Consider the following 7689-nt stretch of genomic DNA (forward strand, 5'->3'; position numbering starts at 1 on the left):
AGAAAGTATCCTGTGAGTAAACTCATTTCCAGAACGATTTTTTAAATTATTTTTTCACCACTAAAACGCATCAGACTTGTAGTTTTTAAAAATGTTTTAATTTTTGATGAGACGCTGAATAAAAGAAGTTTAATCGCCGGCAAACGAAAACCCCCGATTTCCCGTAAATACCGGCTTGGCCCGTATAGTCAAAAGTATACAAAGAAAGTACCCAGGGTGTAAACTCATTTCCCGAACGATTTTTTAAATTATTTTTTCACCACTAAAACGCATGAGACTTGTAGTTTTTAAAAATGTTTTCATTTTTGATGAAACGCTGAATAAAAGAAGTTTAATTGCCGGCAAACGAAAATCCGCGATTTTCCGTAAATCCCGGACTCGGCCCGTATAGTCAAAAGTATACAAAGAAAGTACCCAGGGAGTAAACCCATTTCCCGAACAATTTTTCAAATTTTTTTTTCACCACTAAAACGCATGAGACTTGTAGTTTTCAAAAATGTTTTTATTTTTGATGAGACGCTCAATGAAAGAGGTTTAATCGCCGGAAAACGAAAACCCGCGATTTCCCGTAATTCCCGGGCTTGGCCCGTATAGTCGAATGTATACAAAGAAAGTATCCTGTGAGTAAACTCATTTCCAGAACGATTTTTTAAATTATTTTTTCACCACTAAAACGCATCAGACTTGTAGTTTTTAAAAATGTTTTAATTTTTGATGAGACGCTGAATAAAAGAAGTTTAATCGCCGGCAAACGAAAACCCCCGATTTCCCGTAAATACCGGCTTGGCCCGTATAGTCAAAAGTATACAAAGAAAGTACCCAGGGTGTAAACTCATTTCCCGAACGATTTTTTAAATTATTTTTTCACCACTAAAACGCATGAGACTTGTAGTTTTTAAAAATGTTTTCATTTTTGATGAAACGCTGAATAAAAGAAGTTTAATTGCCGGCAAACGAAAACCTGCGATTTCCCGTAAATCCTGGACTCGGCCGTATAGTCAAAAGTATACAAAGAAAGTACCCAGGGAGTAAACCCATTTCCCAAACGATTTTTTAAATTATTATTTCACCACTAAAACGCATGAGACTTGTAGTTTTCAAGAATGTTTTCATTTTTGATGAGACGCTGCATAAAAGCAGTTTAATCGCCGGCAAACGAAAACCCGCGATTTCCCGTAAATCCCGGGCTTGGCACGTATAGTCGAATGTATACAAAGAAAGTACCCTGAGAGTAAACTCATTTCCAGAACGATTTTTTAAATTATTTTTTCACCACTAAAACGCATAAGACTTGTAGTTTTTAAAAATATTTTCACTTTTGATGAGACGCTGAATAAAAGAAGTATAATCGCCGGCAAACGAAAACCCGCGATTTCCCGTAAATCCCGGGCTTGGCCCGTATAGTCAAAAGTATACAAAGAAGGTACACAGGGAGTAAACTCATTTCCCGAACGATTTTTTATATTATTTTTTTACCACTAAACGCATGAGACTTGTAGTTTTCAAAAATATTTTCATATTTGATGGGACGCTGAATAAAAGAAGTTTAATTGCCGGCAAACGAAAATCCGCGATTTTCCGTAAATCCCGGACTCGGCCCGTATAGTCAAAAGTATACAAAGAAAGTACCCAGGGAGTAAACTCATTTCCCGAACGATTTTTGAAATTATTTTTTCACCACTAAAACGCAGGAGACTTGTAGTTGTCAAAAATGTTTTCATTTTTGATGAGACGCTGAATAAAAGCAGTTTAATCGCCGGCAAACGAAAACCTGCGATTTCCCTAAATCCCGGACTCGGCCCGTATAGTCGAATGTATACAAAGAAAGTACCCTGAGAGTAAACTCATTTCCCGAACGATTTTTTAAATTATTTTTTCACCACTAAAACGCATGAGACTTGTAGTTTTCAAAAATGTTTTCATTTTTGATGAGACGCTGAATAAAAGCAGTTTAATCGCCGGCAAACGAAAACCTGCGATTTCCCTAAATCCCGGACTCGGCCCGTATAGTCAAAAGTATACAAAGAAAGTACCCAGGGAGTAAACTCATTTCCCGAACGATTTTTTAAATTATTTTTTCACCACTAAAACGCATGAGACTTGTAGTTTTCAAAAATGTTTTCATTTTTGATGAGACGCTGAATAAAAGCAGTTTAATCGCCGACAAACGAAAACCTGCGATTTCCCTAAATCCCGGACTCGGCCCGTATAGTCAAAAGTATACAAAGAAAGTACCCAGGTATTAAACTCATTTCCAGAACGATTTTTTAAATTATTGCGATGCAATTGAGCTTTGCGAGCGAAGCGAGCGAAGCGAAATTGTGGAGCACGTTTGCTACACGCGAGGTATACCAAGAGAATTATTGAGATTCTCAAAATTTCGATAGAAAAAAAATCATATAAAATCAGCGTAAAGAAATAGGACTGATATTTTTGCACATAAAGCTAGGGTATTTTTTTTTCTAATAAAACAAATAAGTTTGGACCGAGGGGTTAAAGTATAAGTTTAGTAAAAAATGCAATAAGTACGGCTCGTACCCCCCCACCCCCGGATTTTGACCCCCCCCCGTCTTTTGGTCCGGATTATACGTCCGCCGAACTTGAACACACAAAGAGAAATATGCCGTGAACAAGAAACGGTAGTCGGCATTTTAGACACGTATATTTTACAGACCCAAAATATGCCTTATTTCTTTGTATTATAGCTAATTATTGTATAAATAATTAATTAATTACTTTGCAATTTTGCTTCTTATACTATTATAGTTGTATTTTAATGAAACATAATAGTATTAAAACGGTTTTCTTCTTTCGAAAAAATTTATTGCTAGTCCTGTTTTTAATCGACTTTACTTGTGTATTTTAAGCTTTTTTGTTGCTGTGCTTTTTCTGGAGATTTTAGTTGGATTGGAAAGCTCCTGTGTAAGGTACCCATTCCTAAAGAAAAATTGAAGTAATTTGTACAATTAAAACGCGCCGAGCTGTGTTTTATTTTATTGTTTCTAAGAGGATGTAAGAATACAATATTATCAATTTTAATTGGTTTTATCCAAATCAAGGTAAGGCTTAATCACACGAAAGGTAGCTAGCTAGAGCTCAGTTTTGTATAAAAGAATTGAAAGTAATTTGTAGAATACATATGGAGAAGCTGTATTACTACCTAACTGATAGCCAGATATAGGAAAACCTGTAGCTAGGGCGCAGACAAAACAAATAGCTCTGGGCGCTAGAGTGAGCTGACCAACCGTTTTTTATCATTTTTTATTTATTATATAAGTAACCTGTTTCAGTAATTAAAAAAATATCCACTTTTGCTATCAAACCAACAGCAATGTAATTGTCAATAGGAATTAGTTTTCCGTACACCCTCCCTGAGAACAAGGTTTAAAACGACATTAAAACATTAAAACTGTCATTAAACAGAACTTCAAGGATGCCCAAGCCGCACCACGTCCTCTAAACGGCGTGGGCATCTTCAAAACTGCTTTTAATTTTAGAACAAGGGTGCTGATAAGCTGCATACGCCGTATAACGTGCAGGCGTTTTTGGGCAAGTTTAGCGTTTTGCAAAAAAATTGAAGTATTCACCCGAAAAAACCTGCATAGACCATAAAGTAAACTATGTGGTAGTAAAGTTCTTAAAAGAACTGTTTTTGATGGTTTTTGATAAAATTTACTTGATAAATAACTTTTAATTTTTATTAACTTCTTTCTCTTAAAGCATCTTTTTCCAACTATCGTCCACAAGGTATGTTACAAGGAATTGAATTTTGAAAATGCTTCTGGCAAGTTCGGGAAAGTGCGGGCGGTTTTGGAAGACAATCACTAATTTAATTGGAAAAGTTGCCCGAACTCTCCCTTATATATGTGGCTGTTTGCAGCTTATTGACACCCTCTTATTTTAGAATATTCTCATGAATAATAGACCAAGAGAAATTACATCACAGTTTTTTGTCCACCGCCCACGTGTGTTTGAGAACAACCCACATAACAAAGTTCATTATTTTTTAAATTATTTGTGTAAAAATTACTATTTCATTCACGATAAACCATTTGTCAGTCATTTTATTCGCCCAACAAAGAATCCTATCCAAGGTGCTTTTCTATTAGTGCTGAATTTAATAATTGACATGGTTCAGCATAGTTTTTAAAATGGTCTGATTGCAAAATATGATTGCCAAAGTTCAGCACTTGTAATATTTGTGTATTTGTGTACTCAGCTTCTAAAACACACACAAGAGACATTATAATTTCCTCTGGATGATTACATTAATGTTGGTTGAAAAAAACCGAATGATGAGAAGCATATGTTTTTAAATGGGTCTAGGACAATAAACTTATTTAATTTCCCTTGGCCTTGCATCAATCAAATTCTGAAAAAAATAAACACTTCTAAAATTATTTTGTCAGATTTGGAAACTGTTGGTATGGTTGGAACTTTGCGTATAAAATTAGTAAAGTTGCCAAATTGTTGAGTTTTTTTCTTTTATACTTTTCCGAATTAGCCTTAATTATTTATAAGATGAAAAACAGTGCTTTCAATTCCATTGACTTGGCCATCCCTTAAAGGCACTGGAAGCTTCACTATATGAAAATGTTTTCTTTTTTTTTTAGATTGTGTACAATGGGAGTGAGTGATGTAATCTTCTAATGCGTGTGGTGAAAAGAAGGCGAATCCGTTATTGTTTTTCTGCCCAAATTTGAAGCTATTTAATAAATCTTGATAAAGTTAAAAAACTGTTTTGATTTGTTTGTTTTTGTTTTAATTGTTTCCCATGAGTTTTCGAAATTCGTTCCAGCAGATTCTGTGGCTTCTACTGCCGGTATTTTTACGTGAAAAAAATACTGTTTTGTTGTGAGGTCATTTACGAAATCGTTAACGTTAGGACCAACTTCTGCGGGTAGTACAACTCGATGTATCACATATCTTTCGGAATACTGCTAAAAGTGTAATTTTGTATTGCGCTCTTTACTTTTACCATTCTGTGGGAAAAGGCGGTACAAAATTTTAACACGCGTTATTCGTTTTTGTTAGTTTCGCGTAATCTAATTTTCTCGCACATTTTGAAAAGAATATCCCACGCACATCAAATACTCGCGCAGTCTATTCGCAAAAAAACTGTTTTTGAGCAACGAATTGTTCCGCAGAGCGTTCATTTTCCTACCTCGTCCCCAGGGTTCTTCTATATGATATTCAATTTTGATGTATTTCGGAAGATGTTAGCGCCAATTAAACAAGAAGCGCTAGGGACAAAGTATTGGATAGTTTAATTTTGCTTGCAACTTGCGAAATGCTTCGCAACCTTTTTTTTAATTTCTAGTTTTTTCACCACTAAAACGCATAAGACTTGTAGTTTTTAAAAGTGTTTTCACTTTTGATGAGACGCTGAATAAAAGAAGTATAATCGCCGGCAAACGAAAACCCGCGATTTCCCGTAAATCCCGGGCTTGGCCCGTATAGTCAAAAGTATACAAAGAAAGTACCCAGGGAGTAAACTCATTTCCCAAACGATTTTTTATATTATTTTTTTACCACTAAACGCATGAGACTTGTAGTTTTCAAAAATATTTTCATATTTGATGGGACGCTGAATAAAAGAAGTTTAATTGCCGGCAAACGAAAATCCGCGATTTTCCGTAAATCCTGGACTCGGCCCGTATAGTCAAAAGTATACAAAGAAAGTACCCAGGGAGTAAACTCATTTCCCGAACGATTTTTGAAATTATTTTTTCACCACTAAAACGCAGGAGACTTGTAGTTATCAAAAATGTTTTCATTTTTGATGAGACGCTGAATAAAAGCAGTTTAATCGCCGGCAAACGAAAACCTGCGATTTCCCTAAATCCGGACTCGGCCCGTATAGTCGAATGAATACAAAGAAAGTACCCTGAGAGTAAACTCATTTCCCGAACGATTTTTTAAATTATTTTTTCACCACTAAAACGCATGAGACTTGTAGTTTTCAAAAATGTTTTCATTTTTGATGAGACGCTGAATAAAAGCAGTTTAATCGCCGGCAAACGAAAACCTGCGATTTCCCTAAATCCCGGACTCGGCCTGTATAGTCAAAAGTATACAAAGAAAGTACCCAGGGAGTAAACTCATTTCCAGAACGATTTTTTAAATTATTTTTTCACCACTAAAACGCATAAGACTTGTAGTTTTTAAAAATGTTTTCATTTTTCATGAGACGCTGAATAAAAGAAGTTTAATCGCCGGCAAACAAAAACCCGCGATTTCCCGTAAATCCCGGCTTGGCCCGTATAGTCAAAAGTATACAAAGAAAGCACCCAGGGAGTAAACTCATTTCCCGAACGATTTTTTAAATTATTTTTTCACCACTAAAACGCATGAGACTTGTAGTTTTCAAAAATGTTTTCATTTTTGATGAGACGCTGAATAAAAGCAGTTTAATCGCCGGCAAACGAAAACCTGCGATTTCCCTAAATCCCGGACTCGGCCCGTATAGTCAAAAGTATACAAAGAAATTACCCAGGTAGTAAACTCATTTCCAGAACGATTTTTTAAATTATTTTTTCACCACTAAAACGCATAAGACTTGTAGTTTTTAAAAGTGTTTTCACTTTTGATGAGACGCTGAATAAAAGAAGTTTAATCGCCGGCAAACGAAAACCCGCGATTTCCCGTAAATCCCGGGCTTGGCCCGTATAGTCAAAAGTATACAAAGAAAGTACCCAGGGAGTAAACTCATTTCCCGAACGATTTTTTATATTATTTTTTTACCACTAAACGCATAAGACTTGTAGTTTTCAAAAATATTTTCATATTTGATGGGACGCTGAATAAAAGAAGTTTAATTGCCGGCAAACGAAAATCCGCCATTTCCCGTAAATCCCGGACTCGGCCCGTATAGTCAAAAGTATACAAAGAAAGTACCCAGGGAGTAAACTCATTTCCAGAACGATTTTTTAAATTATTTTTTCACCACTAAAACGCATAAGACTTGTAGTTTTTAAAAATGTTTTCATTTTTGATAAGACGCTGAATAAAAGAAGTTTAATCGCCGGCAAACGAAAACCCGCGATTTCCCGTAAATCCCGGCTTGGCCCGTATAGTCAAAAGTATACAAAGAAAGTACCCAGGGAGTAAACTCATTTCCCGAACGATTTTTTAAATTATTTTTTCACCACTAAAACGCATGAGACTTGTAGTTTTCAAAAATGTTTTCATTTTTGATGAGACGCTGAATAAAAGCAGTTTAATCGCCGGCAAACGAAAACCTGCGATTTCCCTAAATCCCGGACTCGGCCCGTATAGTCAAAAGTATACAAAGAAAGTACCCAGGTAGTAAACTCATTTCCAGAACGATTTTTTAAATTATTTTTTCACCACTAAAACGCATAAGACTTGTAGTTTTTAAAAATGTTTTCGTTTTTGATGAGACGCTGAATAAAAGAAGTTTAATCGCTGGCAAACAAAAACCCGCGATTTCCCGTAAATCCCGGGCTTGGCCCGTATAGTCAAAAGTATACAAAGAAAGTACCCAGGGAGTAAACTCATTTCCCGAACGATTTTTTATACTATTTTTTTACCACTAAACGCATGAGACTTGTAGTTTTCAAAAATATTTTCATATTTGATGGGACGCTAAATAAAAGAAGTTTAATTGCCGGCAAACGAAAATCCGCGATTTCCCGTAAATCCCGGACTCGGCCCGTATAGTCAAAA

The 7689-nt window shown here is 35.7% G+C and overlaps 1 long non-coding RNA gene across 1 annotated transcript; it reads left to right on the forward strand.

The window, feature by feature from the left end:
• Positions 1–483: 483 nt before the first annotated feature.
• On the forward strand, positions 484–4745 carry LOC130624053 (uncharacterized). Its single transcript, XR_008981174.1, has 2 exons — positions 484–3059; positions 4614–4745. It is a non-coding gene; the product is annotated as an uncharacterized LOC130624053 (long non-coding RNA).
• The last annotated feature ends 2944 nt before the right edge of the window (positions 4746–7689 follow it).

The sequence above is a fragment of the Hydractinia symbiolongicarpus genome, chromosome 13 (genome assembly GCF_029227915.1).
Source record: "Hydractinia symbiolongicarpus strain clone_291-10 chromosome 13, HSymV2.1, whole genome shotgun sequence".
NCBI lineage: Eukaryota > Metazoa > Cnidaria > Hydrozoa > Anthoathecata > Hydractiniidae > Hydractinia > Hydractinia symbiolongicarpus.